The sequence below is a fragment of the Triticum aestivum genome, chromosome 2D, assembly GCF_018294505.1.
Source record: "Triticum aestivum cultivar Chinese Spring chromosome 2D, IWGSC CS RefSeq v2.1, whole genome shotgun sequence".
Lineage (NCBI taxonomy): Eukaryota > Viridiplantae > Streptophyta > Magnoliopsida > Poales > Poaceae > Triticum > Triticum aestivum.
The window spans coordinates 178,491,954-178,511,189 of NC_057799.1; positions in this window are offsets into that span (position 1 = coordinate 178,491,954).

Genomic DNA, 19,236 nt, shown 5'->3' on the forward strand with positions numbered 1-19,236 from the left:
GTCAGGGAACTCCTGCAGACGGCACTAGCCCAGCAAGAGGCGTACTCCTATAGCCGTGACAGGATCCACTCGACCCCTCGTCCAGGCCAGAGCCCGAGTTACAGCCGGCACATGGCCTCAGCAACCGGTTCAAGTAATGTGCGACGCCATGACCCACCCCCTGGCCACGGCCCGGCTCATAATGGAGCCTTCTACGCAACAAACCAAGCGCGGCAAGAGGCGGAGCAGGCGCCTCAATTGACGGCCTATCAGACCCCCCCGGCTTATCCGACGACGTCCGTTGATGTGGGAATTTCTACCAGGACCGGGGGAGTCCCTTGTTTGGTACCAGCCATCCGTAATGAACGTCTACCTAAGGATTTCAAGGGCCCTAGGAAGGTGCCTAACTATACAGCGGACTTACAGCCTGCAGCCTGGATTGAGAGTTATGAGATGGCCATGGAATTGCTGGAGGTCAGTGAGGCGGCCATGGCCAAATATTTCACCATGATGTTAGATGGAACTGCCCGCACGTGGTTGAAAGGGTTACCGCCGAACTCCATTGGGTCTTGGGCTGAGCTGAAAGCCCGGTTCATTCAAAACTTCAAAGATACCTGCAGGCAGTCTATGTCAATTGTGGATTTAACTAACTGTAAGCAGCAGGAGGGGGAGTCCACGACCCATTGGGTTCGCCGGGTCAAGGAGATCATACATTCATCAGATAAGATGGATGCCGGCTCTGCAGTCTTAATGTTGGAACAGAACTGTCGCTTTGTGCCTCTTAAGATGAAGCTTGGGCGGCTCAAGCGCGACTGCACCGATATGGGTACCCTGATGGCGGCTCTTGTCAAGTACGCCGATTCCGATGGTACCAAGGATCCCCCTTCAGACGATGAAAGGGCAGGGAAGGGAAAGAAGAATGGCAACGGCAAGGGTCCCCAGTTTAACCCGGGGAACCAAGGAGGAGGCAAGCGTAAGGCCGATGGCAGCCTAGAGTTCGTAGCCAACACCAACTCTCAAGGTAATAACCAGCGATGCAAGGGGAGGCCCCCTCCCCGAGGCAGCGGGTCAGGACCTTCTCTGGAGCAGCTGTTGAATGAACCTTGTCCGAGACACGGCTCTAGAGAGAAGCCAGCAACTCATCTGTGGAAGGATTGTGCTATCATGAAGGCCTTTAAAAACTACAATGGTCCGGGTGGTGGCTCAGGTGCCGGCGGCTCAGGCGCCGGCGGTTTTCATGGCCCGGGCGGCGGCTCAAATTCCGGTCCTCAGAACAGTCAAGGAGGCTTTAATCAACAGTCCGGTCAGGGTCATCAACAGCAGCAGGGGGGTTATCAGACCAACCCGAAGCAACTTAGCGGTGGACAGTATCACGTGTTCACCACTAGTTTGTGTAAACGAGACGAAAAGCTTCACAAGAGGGCTGTTAATGCTGTTGAGCCGGCGGTTCCACGCTACTTGCGGTGGTCTGAGCAGCCTATAGTGTGGAGTAGGGAGGATCACCCTCCCCGGGTGGATAACCCGGGCCACTTGGCCTTAGTGGTGGCTCCTCAGGTGGGAGGCTACAAGTTCACAAAGGTACTCATGGATGGAGGCAGCAGCATCAATATCCTCTATTATGAGACTTTCCGTCGTATGGGGCTAGTCGATAAGAACCTCAGCCAGTCAAACACTATCTTCCATGGTGTGGTACCCGGTAAGTCGGCTTATCCAGTCGGCAAGATCGAACTGGAAGTGGCTTTTGGTGATGAGAGCAACTACAGGGTGGAGAAGTTGACCTTTGAGGTGGTCAAGATAAGAAGTCCATACCACGCTATATTTGGACGGCCGGCTTACGCCAAGTTCATGGCACGGCCATGTTATGTGTACTTACAGCTCAAGATGCCGGGTCACAATGGGACCATTACGGTTCACGGCAGCCGGAAAGTGGCTCTGGAGTGTGAGGAAGGTGATGCAGCTTATGCAGAGTCTGTTTGCGCCACAGAGGAGTTGAAATTTTATAAAGACAATGTTGACCCAACAGATATGGCCTCTCTGAAAAAGCCAACCACGGAGAATGAACCAGCAATGAAATTTAAATCAGCTGATGAGACTAAACTTGTTGATTTTGTTCCAGGTGATTCATCTCAGCAGTTCAACATCAGTGCAAATCTGGACCCGAAATAGGAAAGCGCGCTCATCGAGTTCATCCGTGAGAATAGGGACATCTTCGCGTGGAAACCTTCTGACATGCCAGGTGTACCTAGAGAACTCGCTGAGCACACTCTCAATGTTGATCCAAAATTTAAGCCGGTCAGACAGTTCCTCCGACGGTTTAACGAAGAGAGGCGGAAAGCTATTGGTGAAGAAGTGGCCCGGCTCTTGGCGGCCGGGTTCATTGTTGAGGTTTTTCACCCGGAGTGGTTGGCTAACCCGGTGCTCGTACTCAAGAAGAACGGCACCTGGCGAATGTGTGTGGACTACACGGACTTGAACAAGGCGTGTCCGGCTGATCCTTTTGCTCTCCCCCGTATTGATCAAATCATTGATGCTACGGCAGGTTGTGCACGCTTAAGTTTCTTGGATGCCTATTCCGGGTATCATTAGATTAAGATGGCAGTTAAGGACCAGGAGAAGACAGCGTTCATCACTCCCTTTGGAGCCTTCTGCTATGTGTCTATGCCTTTCGGACTCAAGTGTGCACAGGCGACTTACCAGCGTTGTGTACAGAATTGTCTTCATAAACAGATCGGGCGCAATGTTCACGCTTACGTGGATGATATCGTGGTTAAATCCATCAAGGAGGAAACCCTGATAGATGACTTAAGGGAAACCTTCGATAATCTCCGGGTCTACAAGATGATGCTTAACCCGGCCAAGTGTGTTTTTGGTGTTCCTGCAGGCAAACTATTGGGCTTCTTGGTTTCTGACAGAGGCATTGAGGCTAACCCGGAGAAGATCAAGGCTATCACCTCCCTAGCTAAGCCGGCATGTATAAATGACGTTCAGCGTTTGGCGGGTCGCATCGCTGCTTTAAGCCGGTTTATAAGCCGTTTGGGTGAGAAGGCTATGCCTCTATATCAGTTGATGAAGAAGACTGATAACTTTATCTGGAATGATGCAGCTAATACCTCTTTTGAGGATTTGAAAAAGCAACTGGCAGAGCCCCCCGTCCTTGCTGCTTCGATTGATAAGGAGCCCTTGCTACTATATGTAGCAGCAAATGCACGAGCTGTCAGCGTGGCTATTGTTGTGGAGCGCAAGGAGGCGGGTAAGGAGCATCCGGTTCAGCGGCCGGTTTATTATGTCAGCGAGGTGCTCATTGAGTCCAAGCAGCGGTACCCGCATTGGCAGAAGCTCGTATACGGTGTGTTCATGGCGAGCCGGAAGCTCAAACATTATTTTCAGGGTCATCCCATCACGGTGGTCAGTTCTGCCCCCCTTGGTGATATTATCCAGAACAGAGAGGCTACAGGGAGAATTGCTAAGTGGGCTATAGAACTTGGACCTCATGGCCTCAAATATGTGCCACGCACTGCTGTTAAGTCTCAGGCTTTGGTGGATTTCATCCATGATTGGACGGAGTCTCAAGTGCCTGAGCAAAAGCCGGATAACACTTATTGGACTATCCACTTCGACGGGTCCAGACAGTTGGAGGGTTCGGGGGCTGGTGTTGTATTGGCTTCCCCAAAAGGTGACAAGTTCCATTATGTGCTACGGTTGATGTTTCCTTGCACTAACAATGCGGCTGAATACGAGGCTTTGCTCCACGGCCTTCGGATGGCTAAGGAGATGAGCTTAAGCCGGGTAAGGTGCTTTGGGGACTCAGATTTGGTAGCTCAACAAGTATCAGGCACCTGGGATTCTAAGGATCCTCTCATGGCGGCTTATCGTCACGAGGTTGATGCCATTGCTGGGCATTTTCAGGGATACCAAGTGGAGCACATTGATCGCAGGAAGAACGAGGCGGCTGATGCTTTAAGCCGGCTAGGCTCTCAGCGAAAGCCGGTGCCGCCTAACACTTTCTTGGATGTCTTGTATAACCCCTCGGTTAAGTTGCCTACAGAAGAGGACTTGGCTATCCCTGACCCGGAGGCACGACTGGTGGCGGCTCTTCATGTCATACCAGACTGGACATTGCCATATCTGGCTTATATAACCCGGGGAGAGTTGCCTGAGGATGAAACTCTGGCCAGGCAAGTAACCCGGCGGGCTAAGTCAATGGTTGTCATTGATGGCGAGTTACATCATCGCAGTGTTTCAGGGGCGTTTCAGCGTTGTATCTCCCCTGAGGAAGGTCAAGAGATCCTGCGTGAGATCCATGAAGGGGATTGTGGCCATCATGCCGGTTCAAAATCTCTTGTGGCCAAGGCTTTCCGTCATGGTTTTTATTGGCTGACGGCTCACGCTGATGCAGAGGACTTGGTCAGTAAATGTGACGGTTGCCAAAGGTTCTCACGACGGGCTCATGTGCCGGCTCAGGAGTTGAGGATGATCCCAATCACTTGGCCCTTTGCGGTCTGGGGGCTTGATATGGTTGGGCCTTTTAAACGGTCCAAGGATAAGAAGACCCACCTCTTGGTAGCCGTTGACAAATTCACGAAGTGGGTGGAGGCTGAGCCAGTTAGCAAGTGCGATGCAGCCACGGCGGTTCAATTTATGAAAAAGGTGATTTTCCGCTTCGGCTTTCCGCACAGCATCATAGCTGAGAATGGCACCAATTTATCCAAGGGCGCTATGGAAGACTTTTGTCAACAGGAGCATATCCGACTTGATGTTTCCTCAGTGGCTCATCCCCAATCCAATGGTCAAGCTGAGAGAGCTAACCAGGAGATTCTGAAGGGCATCAAACCCCAACTTTTGGTCCCATTGCAACGGACGCCGGGTTGTTGGGTGGAGGAGCTGCCCTCCGTCTTATGGAGCATCAACACTACTCCTAACAGGTCTACTGGCTTCACGCTTTTCTTCATGGTTTATGGAGCAGAAGCAGTCCTCCCCAGCGACATCCGTCACGATTCGCCTCGTGTGGCGGCTTATGTTGAGACGGATAATGAACAGGCGCGCCAAGATGCTCTGGACTTGTTGGACGAACAACGTGATGTGGCGGCAGCCCGTTCAGCGATTTACCAACAAGACCTGCGCCGTTATCATAGCCGCCGGGTCAAATCTCGGGTCTTCCAGGAAGGCGACCTTGTGCTCCGGCTCATCCAGGATCAAACTGATGCACACAAGTTATCCCCACCTTGGGAAGGGCCCTTTGTGGTCAGTAAGAACTTGCACAACGGGTCATATTATCTCATTGATATTCTGGAACATAAGGATTCGCGTAAATCTGAGGAGGAGACCCGTCGGCCATGGAATATAGCTCAGCTTCGGCCTTACTACACTTGAGCTGCCGGCTCTCGTGGTGTACATATTTATCTCAGACATGTATATATTATGATAAGCAATAAAGCAGGACATCTGTCCTTTTTCTCCTCCAATTATGTGTGTGTCATTTTTTACATGCTAATTTGAAAGGAGGATCCGGCTTATGATCGTATTCGAGTTTAGCCGTAAGCAGTAAGGTCACTTGGGGGCTTCCTGTTCAAACATGGGTCATATTCGAACCAAAGAGAACATAGCTGTCGATACCCATTTGGTTGGCAAAGTGCCGAGCTCATTGGGAAGTTGCCTTTGGTCATATTTGAATCATAGTGTAACCCCTCTGAGAACCGACGTGGATCGTATTCGAATCAGCGTCGTTAAACAATTTTCAGAGTCACTTGGGGGCTTCCTGTTCAAACATGGGTCGTATTCGAACCAAAGAGAACATAGCTATCGATACCCTTTTGATTGGCATTGCCACACCCACTGGGGGCTATATGATCGCATCCGAATCTTAGCTTAACCTCTTTGGACCGGGTTTCTGGTCGTATTCGAACCGGAAGCCCCAAGTTTTTATATTTTATCACAAGTCTACTCTGATCATGTCAAAGTATGTACTGCCGGGTCTCACTTGCCGGCTTAATTTTGGTTTACCTTGTTAGTTGAACATCATGGATGTCATCAAGACAGATAAATTCGAGTTAAGGTACCAACCAAGCTACCCGGGTTATTTAAACCGGAAGTATGCTTACAGGCCGTTAAGTGTGTTATCACGGCTATGTTCAGAGTATAGTTAACGACCAGTCTTTTTTGGTTCGTATTCCGGGTTATCCATTTCGAACACCTGATTCTCAGGGCGGTAAGCCGCCTTGAGACTTGTGATTTGCCTTTTTATGCAGACACTTGAAGGTACTTTTTAAGGTTGAGAAGGACAAAGGCATAATTATGACCCGGAGGAGCACCAAAAGAATAACTTCAAGGGGTTTCGGCATTCATTACGTGCACGATGGCACGGCAGAGATAAATTGTTGCACTTATTCTATTACAAAAATCCTTCAAAGACTAAAGGGTGTAGTGTTGTTCGGTGAACCGCCAGCCGCTTTATGACGCCTGCTGAGTTGAAGTCCCCGGCTCGTCTTCTGCTCCGGCTGATCCCGAGACCTCGAAGGTTGACGACTTCCAGTCGATGCCGCTGAGAGCTTCGAACTGGGCCTCTTCGTCAATTAACCCGGCCGGGTCAATCTCGGGGGCGAAGGTGTGCTGGCGAGCCGGAGGAATCAGACTGAGAGCTTCATAGCGAGGGGTTGGAATCCTCTGATTCTCCGCGTTGTACCCGGCTGATACTTGGTTAAGTCGGTGTCGTTCCCGATGATGGTGGCCACCGGGCGTACAGCCTTCACACATGCCGCAAAGTCCTTCTGGTCGAAGGCGGAGCCGTCTTCCTTCAGGCTTGGGTAACCCAGGGCGATGTCTGCCGGGTCTAGCTCCGGCAGGAATGCTTTGGCCCGGCTCAGCGCGGCAATTGCTCCGGATCTTGCGGAGGCTCGGCGTAGCTCCTGGATCCGCTGTGGCAGAACAGCGAGCCGGCGCAGGACTTCGGCCAGATGGGTTGGCACCTCGTTGGATAGGGCCACCACAGCTAAGGCGCGCTGTGACCCGGTGTAGAGTTGTTCCACCAGGGTGTACACGGCCTTTAACTTGGTGACCACGCTCTGGTTGAGGTTGGCACTCCTGGGACCTGTTTAATAAAGGTCAGACAAGCCGGTGACAAGGATGAATCATAACATATACAGACTTGATGAAAGCCGGCGAGGCGACTTACCGAAGATAGCAGCCACCATTTGGGAAACCTGGCGCTTTAGGCCGGAGAGCTCAGTGGTCTTCTCAGTGAGGGCCTTCTCCGCCTGTTCTGCCCGGGTCACCAGGGCGGCTTTCTCTTCAGCCCAGGCCTTCCGCTCAGCATCGAATTCGGTCTTCAGCTTCTCTTGAGCGGCGATGCTGGAGACAAACTTGGCGTTTGCCTTCCGGGTCTCCATCTCTTGTGTCTTTAGCCGGCTCTTGAGATCCGCAAGGTCCGACTCAAATTTCTTGCCAACAGCCTGTATATATCTCCGGGTTATTACCAGTCATTCTATAAGTCCCAAGCACTTTCCAAGCAAAGACACTTGGCACTTGGGGGCTAATGCATATTGAATGTATCTATCTATGTACTGTCGGTTCAGTTAAGTAAGCCGGAATCTAAGTCTACAACATATTCAAGTATAAGTTATAGACTTGGGGGCTAGCATGACAAGGATCACTATGCAGAAAGTAAGAAGACAGCAGAAGGTTACCTCAGATTTTTGTTGGATCTGGTTGACCATGGCGATCTCGGCGTCCCGGCTCTTGTGAACTTGGCTGATGTAGCCTGAGACGAGCTCTCCAATGCTTAAGTCGGTGTAGCTGGAGAGATCCAGATTCACCCGGTGGGGTTGCAGCAACTCCCCCTTCGCGGAGCATTTGGCCAGCGCGGTCGGCCTCCCCGGCTCAACATACTCCGTCCGGGTAATTACCACGTCCGGGTCGTTAGCTGGTGGGGCTGAGCCGGAGGCCTCCGGGTTAGCTGACGCTTCGGTCGTTGTCTTGGTGGTCGGGGCAGGGGCTTCAGGCGCCGTGTCCATGGGAATGGTGGCTTCGGGGGCGGAGGCGGCTGGCGGCTCTTGAGCCGTCGTCTCCGGCTCAGGCAAGTCTGGCACTCCGGCTGACCTGGTCTTCTTTGCTCTTTTGGTGAGCTTTGCCTGGGCACTGAAAAGACAGAAGTGTTAGGCATACAAAGAGTAAGTACAGACAGATAATGTAAGGAGATTGTTATTACCCGGGTGCGGTTTTGAAGGCCGGCAGACTTGACTGCATGGAGTCACCCGAAGAGGGGGAGGTCTCCTGGTAATTGGAGTCAGAAGAGTTGAGTGGCTGACGGATGACACCCGCCAACGGATGAAAAGGGTACAGGTGAGAAAAAACCTCAGTACGACGCTTCCTTGTTGCGTCGGGTAACCCGGCGGAGAGGTCGGTGTCCTTGCGGGCCCGGGTGTGACGCCGGCTTTCGTGAACCTGCTGCTTCAAAAGAAATTGAGGGTCTTGATGAGCTAATGGATGAGAAAAGCTTACTTTCCGGGTTACTCTTCGGACTTTCAGCTGTGGCAAAGGCTCCGAGTCGGAGGAAAGTGATGTTACCTCTTCAATCACCGGGTTACTCGCGCCGGTGTCATCCTGTCAATAAGCAAAATGTTGATAAGGCGGACAGCAGCAAACGACAAATATGGCAAGAGTTTAAAGGTTTAAGGGTTACCTCTGACTCGGAGCTGTCGCTTAATTGCAGCAGCTCCGAAGCAGTGGGTCTGCTTCCCTTTTTGCGAGGGGCGGCTTTCTTGGAGGCTTTCTTCGCCTTCCTGGCCTTCTTGGCCGCCTCATGGTCGTACTTGACCCGCCAGAATTTATCATCAGCCTGAGAAATACAGTAATGAATTCTTAAAATGGTTCAGAACAAGGTGACATGTAAAAGAAGTTGAAAGGTTAAAGTCAGCGGCTTACCGCAGGGGCTGGATTGGTCTTGCAGAACGGGGCTAGCCCGGTCCTTCCACAGTCTGCCAGGCTCTCGTTTAACAGAGCCTTGGTCTCTTCTTCAGCAACGTCTTCTGGAAGATCATTGCGGCTGTGCCTCTGCGGGTCATCCTTTCGCCCGGTGTACTCACACATTAAGCCGGGGCGGCGGCTTAATGGGATCACCCGCCATGAGATCCAGACCCGGACCAGGTCTATTCCGTTCAGACCGTTGCCTAGCAGAGCCTTGATCTTATTGATCGTTGGAAGCAGAGGCTGGCGTTCCGCGGCGGTCAGTTTGTCGGATAGCGGATGAGTCGGCTCTAGGCGTGTTGGGCGAAAACCGGGCAGCGGGCTCTCGTCAGTCGGGGACGTGTCTTGGCAGTAGAACCAAGTCATATTCCAGTCCTTGGGGTGACTTGGCGGCTCTGCGTAAGGGAATAGACAGTCCCTGCGCCATTGGATGGAGATGCCGCCTAATTCCAGACTTGGCCCGTTCGCGCACTCGTTTTGGCGGTTTAAGTAGAACAGTTCTCTGAAAAGCAGTAAACTGGGTTCCTCTCCAAGGTATACTTCGCAAAAGACTTGGAAGTTGCAGATGTTGGATACGGAGTTGGGTCCTATATCCTGGGGTCGAAGGTCAAAGAAGTTGAGCACATCTCGGAAGAATTTTGAGCCGGGCGGTGCGAAGCCCCGGCTCATGTGGTCCGCAAAGATCACTACCTCCCCGTCCCTCGGCTGTGGTCTTTCTTCTGACGGATCAGGGGCACGGTAGGACATCACTTCCTTCTTGGGCAGATATCCGGACTTAACAAAGTTGGCCAGGGTCTCATCAGTGACGTTGGATCTCATCCAGTTGCAAGTGATGGGAGCCTTGGGAGGCATGGTGACGGTTGGTGGTCTATGATAAAGAGAAAAGTATCCGGGTTAATTATAAGCCGGAGAGCTATTGTTCAAACTAAGGTGGCGGCTCAGAAATGGGACTAATGATATATATTCAGATACGGTGAGTTATCTAAGCCGGAGGAGCATTCAGAATAAGTTGGTCATCTACGGTTTACTGCAGTTAAGCCGGAGGGTTCTACAGAGCATGGTTTTCTTTAAACCGGAAAGTTCTACGGCGCGTGTTTTCTTTAAGTCGGAAATATAAGCCGCCAAGATTCAAGGGCTGTAGTTTTTACTAAGTGTGGTAAAACAGATTTCACATGTTGCAGTAACTTTTTCGGATCAAACTGGTCGGGTGAAATGAAAATTTTCTAGACCTAAAAAATAGAGGCAGAAGAAGTTCTTGAGGATTGAACATGGTTCTTATGCAGTAAGAAGAGGGTTTTTGCAGGTGAAATGGATTCCAAACGTCTACCGCACTGACTTTATGCAAGGTAAAAGATCAACCGAGTGTCGTGACTACAAGAGCCACTGAGGTTTGCGGCAATGGTGATGAACGCGAAGAACACAAGATGAACCCTATTGTAGATCTATCTGACAGGGCAGGGAGACTCACTGGAGTTGGAAAGAGCGGAGGTCGCTGCCGTGAATCTGGACCGAATCAGGGTGATGCAGCGGCCGGGTTGATGAAGACCAGGGGCGCGACGACGGCGACAGTGGCGGAGGTCGGGCAGAGGAGCGACGGCGCGAGGAGGAAGAAGGAGAGCGTGAGAAGAAAGTGCTGGGCTGGCCTATTTATAAGGCAGAGTCATAAGTGGGCGCGGGATTCAAGGGGGCCACGGCGTGGTTATCTCCCCCTCACGGCGCCTCGATTTTCGGAATGACAGTAAAAGCAAAGATCCGTTGCGGATCTGGCGGAGTAAAAAACGGACTTAATGGAGGATGACGTCACGGCGGATTATCCGGAGTCTAGAGGATGACGTCACTCCGGGTTATGGCCTTCACATGAATGGTAAGCCGGAGATTTTTTCTGTCTGCAGAGTTGAAGATTGACACGAGCCGGCTCAAGTCAATCTGGGGCCTAATGTTGAGGATGTAGACCTTGGAGTCACCTGCCAGGAGGGCCGGGTTACTCTAAGGGTCATTGCCAGAAGCCCGGAGCTAAGTGTCAAGATAATGGGCCAGAGATGGGCTGAGACCCGGATATGGCTTAAAGCCCGTAGTTACAATCATTATTATAGTAGGCTTGTAGTGTAAGGCAAGTCTTGTTCAGAGTCTGAGCCGGACGCTATTATGAGCCGGCCGGGACTCTAAGGGCTGCTGGGCGTCAGCCTCCTTATATAAAGGGACGACCCAGCAGCGGTTTAAGGGCGACAACAATCTGATCAAAAGCCGGGCATAGTTGTTTAGCTCCCTGGCGATCGTAACCCTAATCAATAACACCTCAAACTGGACGTAGGCTTTTACCTTCACCGTAAGGGGCCGAACCAGTATAAATCCTCGTGTTCCTTGTCCCACATAACCCCTTCAAGCTTCCTAGTTGCGATGGCTCCACGACTAAGTCCTAGCTCGAGGACATCTGCCGTGACAATTCCACGACAGTTATGGAGAAGTCCTCCCGAGTTCGGGGTGAAACGAGGCTTCTGCTGAGCTCCAAAATTGTACTTTCCTTGTCCATACTTCCTCTTGCGGCTCTCAATCTGCTGCTGCTTCCCTTCAATCATAAGAGCCTTGTCTAGCAACTCCTGGTAGTTGTTGAATGTTGCCACCATCAACTGCATGCTCATCTCATCATTTAGCCCTTCCATAAACTTCTCCTGCTTCGCGGCATCTGTGGCCACATCATCAAGGGTATAACGAGATAGCTTACTAAATTCATCTACGTACTGAGCCACAGTACGATTTCCCTGGCGTAAGTTGCGGAACTCACGCTTCTTCATGCTCATAGCTCCAGTTGAGACATGGGCTGTGCGGAATGCTTGCTGAAACTGATCCCAAGTGACATTGGCTATGGGAAAAGTTGTTGTGTAATTCTCCCACCATGACGCTGCTGGTCCATCCAATTGATGTGCGGCAAAACGCACCTTCTCAGCATCCGTGCAACCTGCGGTGGTCAACTCCCTTCCAATCCTGCGTAGCCAGTCATCCGCAACTATTGGCTCAGTGCTACTGGAAAACACCAGCGGCTGTAACCTCAGAAAATGGGCCAAGTTGTCAACTGGAGGAGGGTTGTTGTTGTTGTTGTTGCCTTGGTTCTGGACCAATATCTGCATCAAGGCATTGTGCTGCTGGATCAACTAGGTGATCTCCGGTGGGAAGACAAATCCGGTGTCACGTCTCAGAGGCATCTGATGGGTTTAGAGGGAAGAGAGTAGAATAGAAATTAGGTCTAGTGAGAAAACACTACCCATATGCACATGAGACAAACACAATCATATCACTCAATCAATCAAGCAAGGGCATACAATCGATCTAACTATCGTTACAGTGCTCGGACTATACTATTTACATGGGGGAAAATACTACTGATCATATGGTGGTCTATTAGAAATTTTGATCGGTGGAAGACTCCATGATATCCGCTCCCGCTTCGTCTTCAAAATCATCATCACTATCATCGGGGTCGGAGTCGGTGTCGTCGATGATGATGTAATTCTCCGGACAAGTGGAATCATCGTCTTCTCCTCCTGGCGCGGGGTCTCCCATGAATACTCCAATCTTCTTTATCAGGTCGTCGTTCTTCTCCAATAGTGTCGCGATTTCCTCCTCATATCCATCGCGTGTAGACTTGAGTTCCTCCTCTAACTCGGTGATCCTTGTCATTGCCTTCTTCAAATCTATCATGCCTGCGCACATCTGGTTCTCCTGGCGACGAATGTGCTGATTTAACTCCTGGATGAATGCTGCAATCGACCTGTCCTTCCTGGTGCTGATCATCTCCCATTGCTCATCTCGGCGCCCACAAATCTGGTAGATAGTATCCTTGAGATCCTTGCGGTAAACTTCGCCGATGCGTCCCATGGTGATGTGGGCTGCCATGCTCTTGCCTAGACTCCAGGTGGGTGCATCAAAGGAAAACTCTATGGGCTCCGTGACTGGCGTGAATGTCCTTCCTGGAACTTGAACTTGAATCATCCAGCGCTCCTCTTCTGGTAAAGTGGCGTTGTAGGTCCCGGTGAAGCTTGGTATTCCAATGTTCAGGTATCTAGTGACTTCCTTCAAGTGTCGTCCAAAGGGGGTGTCTTCATCCGGTTGTGCAAACTTGTTCCTCGAGTCCGCCATCCTAAAGAGTAGAAAATGGAGAGGAGTCAGAAATGAGTAGAGAAGAGTGACCTATGGCTTTTCTTAGTGGTCGTGTCCTACATTCAGCGTGTGCTCTGATACCATCTTGTAGCGACCCGACCTCAAACGGTCAAGTCTCTGTGCTTCAGTGTCATCCCTGGATCGGTAATGCTGACACACACAGTACTCGAAGGATTTATAACAGAGTAGCAATCACACACTTATTACATCGAATGTCTCAAAAGAGAACTTATTACAATTAATATGGCTTAAGGCCATCTAACACGATAACAGCGGAAGACTTGGAAGATAAAGTGAGTCCATCAACTCCAACAGCATAGCTGTGTGCATGACAACGACCTATCGCACCTTTACTCGTCGTCTGAAAAGTCTGCAACATAATACGTTGCAGCCCGAAAACGGGCCAGCACATGGAATATGCTGGCAATATAACACAATAGAGCAATTAACACATAAATGCTATCACTACATGCATATATGGCTAGTGGAGGCTCTATGGTTATATGATTTTGCGAAAAGCCAATTTTTCCCTACAACAAAGGAATAAATTTTATTTAACTATCATGGTAGTTGAAACATCATTGAGAAGGTTCCTCCAACTCAATCCCCATTAAAGTAATTATCAACCCATCAAATTAAATTAGAGTGATGAGATACAATAGGATAATCCAAGTACTAGATACTCAAGATGTCCATAACCAAGGACACGGCTAACCATGATTAGATTGTACACTCTGCAGAGGTTTGCGCACTTTTCCCCACAAGACTCGATCGCCTCCGTTGGTTTTCTCGCACTACATGGTGTTTGAGAAACGGATGACCGAGACACAGTCTTTCAGAAGCATTAAATCTTTACTCTGGATGGACAGTTACACCTACTTTCCCTCTACATCTGCTAGCCCACCACTGAAAGAGGTCACACAACAAACTCAACTATGCCAGAGCCCATAATGACTTGTGGCTGCACACGGAAGTTTCTAGCATGAAATATCTCATGATCCCTTTGAGCCTGGGTGGCGGACCGTAGGATGATCACACGGGTACTCCGGGATATCCTAGGACAACACTGGATTCTCCAGGTGCCCAAACAAGCAATCCACCCAGATGTGTATTAAAGTTGCCACCTTAAGTTGAACCATTAATTAACAACTCACATCTGTCATGGATACACTCAAACCCAAACCACGTCTACGAGCATAGCATGGCAACAAGCATAACGTAGAAGTAACTCCCAGGGTTTGATAATAAACAGGGCAATAGGTTCTACCTCATCAACTACTTCCCAAACCCGCAAGTTAAGAGATCCTACTCATGCAATGTTTGAGGATTGTATCTAATGCATAAAAACTGGGTAACAAAGGGGTATGATCAATGTGTTACTTGCCTTGCTGACGATCCGCAAAACCTAGTGACTCGTAGTAGCACGCTTCGCACTCTAGGAATTCTATCGCAAACAAACAATGACATACATAAGTAATCAAGCAAAGATGCACGGGTAAAATTCAACTAAGAAGATCTAACCAGAAAGTTCAACTTAAGAACTCCGGTTTGCAGAAAGAATCAAATCAAACGGAGCAACGAAACTCAAACTGCGAAAGAAACAAGATCCGATTACTAATCTAGACTAAAGTCAAATTTTACAGTACCAAAATCTTGTTCAAGTTGGTTAAACAGAAAGAGGGCTTTGAGACGAAGATCTAGGCGCTTGAATCGCCTGATTCCGGTAAACGAGCGAAAAGATAAACTAAAACGAAAATCGGATTAGAAATCACTATCGAAAATAATCGCGAAAACCCGAGAAAAAGAAAAACATACGAACAGGCTAACAAACGAACGTTCACTGTCTGTAACTAACGGACGAAAACCGTTCGTTAAAACAAATGTACGGACGAACATCCGCTATTTAACTAAACCGAAAAAACCTAAACAAAAACCGATCTATTTAAAAAAACAAAACTAGGGTTTTTCTAAATAAAACCGAACGGTTAAAAAAACGGCGATTACCTCGAAAACCGGCGAGTTGACGGGCGGCGGCGCGGCTCTGGCGAGGCAAGGCGGCGGCGGCGGCGACGCTTAGGGTTTGGGGAGGCGCGGGTGGCGGGTTGGGCTGCGGGGGCTGGCGGCCTCGGCTTAAAAAGGCCGGCCTGGCAGAGTCCCGGTCGGGTACGGCCCGGAGTCGGTTTCCCCTTTTTTTTTCAAATATTTCGACGTGCAGAAAAAGAAAGAAAAGAAATACTAAACAGAATCCAAAAATCCCGAAATAAATTTTCCCCGTCCTCTAAAAATATACCGGATAAGGTGAACATTTATTTGGGCCTAAAATTCAATTTTGAAAAACGCGTATTTTTCCTAATTCAAATAAAATAGCAATAAAATCCGAATAAAGTCAAATATTTGATTTTAATATATTTCCTCCAATATTTCCTTTATTTTGGAGAAGTCATATTATCTCCTCTCATATATTTTAATATGAAATATTTTCGGAGAGAAAATAAATTAAAACCAAAGTGATCCTTGTTTCAATATTTGATAAAAGTCAAATATGAAAAACGTGAAATCCCCAACTCTCTCCGAGGGTCCTTGAGTTGCTTAGAATTTCAAGGATCGCAAAACGAAATGCAATAAAATATGATATGCATGAATGACCTATGTATAAGATTCCAAATTGAAAATTTGGGATGTTACACGTATGATGCTTGATTAGTACAAGACTCCAAGAAAGTTCTAGCCTGAAGCCATTGATACTGCATGCCACATCATCAATAGATTTTATCTTCACAAATTCTTCAAGAAGACATCTTATGAACTACTCACTGGTAAGAGGCCAAACATATGCTATTTCAAAGTCTTTGGTGCTAGGTGCTGGATCAAGGATCCACATCGGACTTCCAAATTTGCACCGAAAGCACATGAAGGTTTTATGCGTGGTTACAGAAAGGTGCATCGGTGTCGGTGTAAAAAAGTTGGGGCACTCCTTTTTACCCCTTTACTTGTGCACAGGCAGTCGGAGCCACGCCCACGGCCACACTAAGTAGGGCATAAGAGGGGAGCTGGAGCACAAGGCAACCGAAGCAACACCAAGACCAAGAGACCAAGAAGAGCAAGAGGGCGAGGTGGACTCCCCCGGCAAGACCCTTGTCGGGGCGGCCTCCGCAGCCCCGGCAAGATCCTTGCCGGGGCAACTTGCCCGATGCCAACAGAGTGCGCCACCCTTGAGCCCAAGGGTTCCAACACCGTCAACCACATTGGAACCAAGGCTCGGGAGGCGCCTCCACGGTGGCATGCAGATATTTGTCAAGATCATAAGCACACAAGATCAGATGAGGACCAGAAGACGACGATCCTCGGCGAGATCCTTGCCGAGGAGATCCACGAGACCCCCGGCAAGACCCTTGCCGGGGACGACCACGATGCCGCGGCAAGACCCTTGCCGGGGCCCCGACAAGGCCCTTGCCAAAGACACTTACGGGGCCATGTCCAGGCCCACGTCTGCTAAGACTACACCGCCGCTCCCATGCAGCTGCTAGCTCAACCAGCTGGGCAGGCACCTGCGTGGCACCGTGCGGCCTCTACGCCGACTCAGCTAGCACCTGCGTGGTGGCATGCAGATCTTCGTGAAGACTCCGCCACCGCGCCAGCCCAGCAGCCAGCCAACGTGGCACTACAACGCCTTGTCAGCTCGGACGCGCGTCGTAGCCAGGCGAGGCGGCGACAGCTGGGACAAGCTTCCTTGCCATCCCCGATAAAGCAAGAGGGGCACGTCGGCAATGCATTAAATGCGTTTGTCCGACAGTGCCAGAGGATAGACTCATCCACTGTACACCTTTCCACCTCCTGTGTGCCACTGTGGCGACCCCTTTTGCCTATAAAAGGAGGCCCGAGGCGACCAGGAGAAGGATTCGGATCCTTTGGACTAGACACACACCGTAGCTAGTTCAAGAACTCAAGAACACTCAAATACATACACCAAAAGCAGGACTAGGGTTTTACGCATCCTTGCGGCCCGAACCTGGGTAAACGATCTTCATGCTAGCTCCTAGACCTACTCTTTGCACAACCCCGCGCCCGCCAACCGTAGAAGGGGTCCCAGTGATCCCATAGGTGTTGTTTCCACCGACATCTTTGGCGCGCCAAGTAGGGGCGCGCAGTTGTGAAAATCCGGTCTAGCAGTTAGTTTAGAAGTTCTTCATCACCATGGCTCCCAAGAAGAAGACGATCACGGCGATCGGTTCATCGAGAGCTGAAAGGCCCGTACCAGTGTGGGCGAGCGGCGAGGCGGTCGTGGACGGAAGCCGAGGCGCGGCCTGCGAACACCCGCATCGCTCCGGCAGCCAAAGCCGGGCGAGCGGCGTCACTCATGCGCGAGACGATGGTCCGCGCGCCGCCAATTCCAAAGACGGAGCCGGGCCCGCCGCAGGTGGCGCGGGGCCCTCCAGGGCGGCGCCGTGCCACCTACGGGTGGTGCGACGACTTCCAAGGCGCCTACGCCGGTGCCCACGACGCGCTCCTCCCAGGTTGTGCGCGATGAGCAGCGTCACCACGCCGGTGACCCTGGGCGCCGCCGCGGGAAGAGTCCTGCGCCTCATTCGCGGGGCGTAGAAGGCCACCACGCACGCCGAGACACTGGCGAAAATGGCGCACAGCCGCCGGACTGTGATAGAGCTCCTTCTAACGTGGTTAGAAGTCGGAGCACGTCATGGTCCACGCAGCTTTCGCCGCCACCCATGCCAGCAGAAGCTTTGGCGCACACGCAATTGCTCCTCGACTTTCCTCCTGCTGCGGAGAAACTCGACGAATGGAGAGCCACCATCCGGAGCCTCGTCGGCGTCGCCAACAAAGATGAGCCACGACCAGCGGGGCCCTTAGGCCGGCGCTCAGTCGAGCCACCGCATGCCAGCGGTGGAAGGACCAGGGGTGCTGCGGCCACAGTGCACTCTCCCCCTCCACGCCAGCCACCGCGGGTGTCGATCCGTCGTGATGACGCTTGTGATAACATTTCCATAGCGTCGTCCAATCCATGGACCCACTGGGATCAGCGCCAAGTTCTTCGGGAGCGAGCCCATGAAGACGCTCGAACCACCATAGAGCGCCGGCGCGATGCACGCCACCAGTCAGATAGGCGGGCAAGTCCCACTATGGACCACCCAGCACCAGGAGGCTCCGGTGGCCTACCCTACGAGGTTGGTTGCCCAGCCTTTACCCGTGAGCTACGGCAGTTCCAGTGGCCGTCCCACCGCACGTTCAAGCCCGACGTCGGTGAGAAGTACAATGGCAAGACCCACCCGTCGGAGTTCCTCCGCATCTACAACATCGTGATGCAAGCCGCTGTAGCTCGCGACGACAAGGTGCTTGCCAATTACTTCCCGTTGGCACTAAAACCCAACGTCATGTCGTGGTTGATGCACTTGCCGGTGGATTCCATTTCTTCTTGGTCGGATCTGTGTCATGAATTCGTTGGTGCCTTCACTGGAGGCCACCAAGCTCATGGCCAGGCAAGCAATTTGCATATCATTCCCCAGAAGGAAGGTGAAAACCTGCGCAAGTACATACAGAGGTTCAGCCGGGTGCAATACAACATCCCAGATGTTCACCCCGCCGCCGTGATCAGCGCATTCCATCAGAATGTGCACAACTGCAAGATGTGTGAAGAGCTGGCGATGAACAAGGTCAAAGATGTGGCCGAACTTTATGTTCTGGCTGATAGATGTGCTCAAGCCGAAGAGGGAAGGAAGTACCCCGGTGAGGACGCCGGCGCGGAAACCAACTCTATAGACGAAGGCACCGCCGCCCCGACAAAGAAGGGATGACGTCGCAATAGGAAGTGCAAGGGCAAGGCCGTGCTTGCCGTCGAGGGATCCAACAACACCGGCACCACCAGGAAGGCCAAGACAGACGACCCTGGCAAGGAGATTGCCGGGTGCGCCGCTTGCCGGGCCTTGGCGGTTGCCGACAAGACAGGAGGCTCCGACAAGCAGTATTGCAAGATCCACCGCACCAAGGGCCATGACCTCCAGAACTTCCGACAAGTTGAGGTGCTTGCTGAAAAGCAAAAAGCCGAGTATGAGAGGCGGGACAAGGAGAAGGGTCAGGATGGTGCCGAAGGATCCGGCAAGAAGCGTGGCGGCCAAGGAGGCCGCCGCGGCA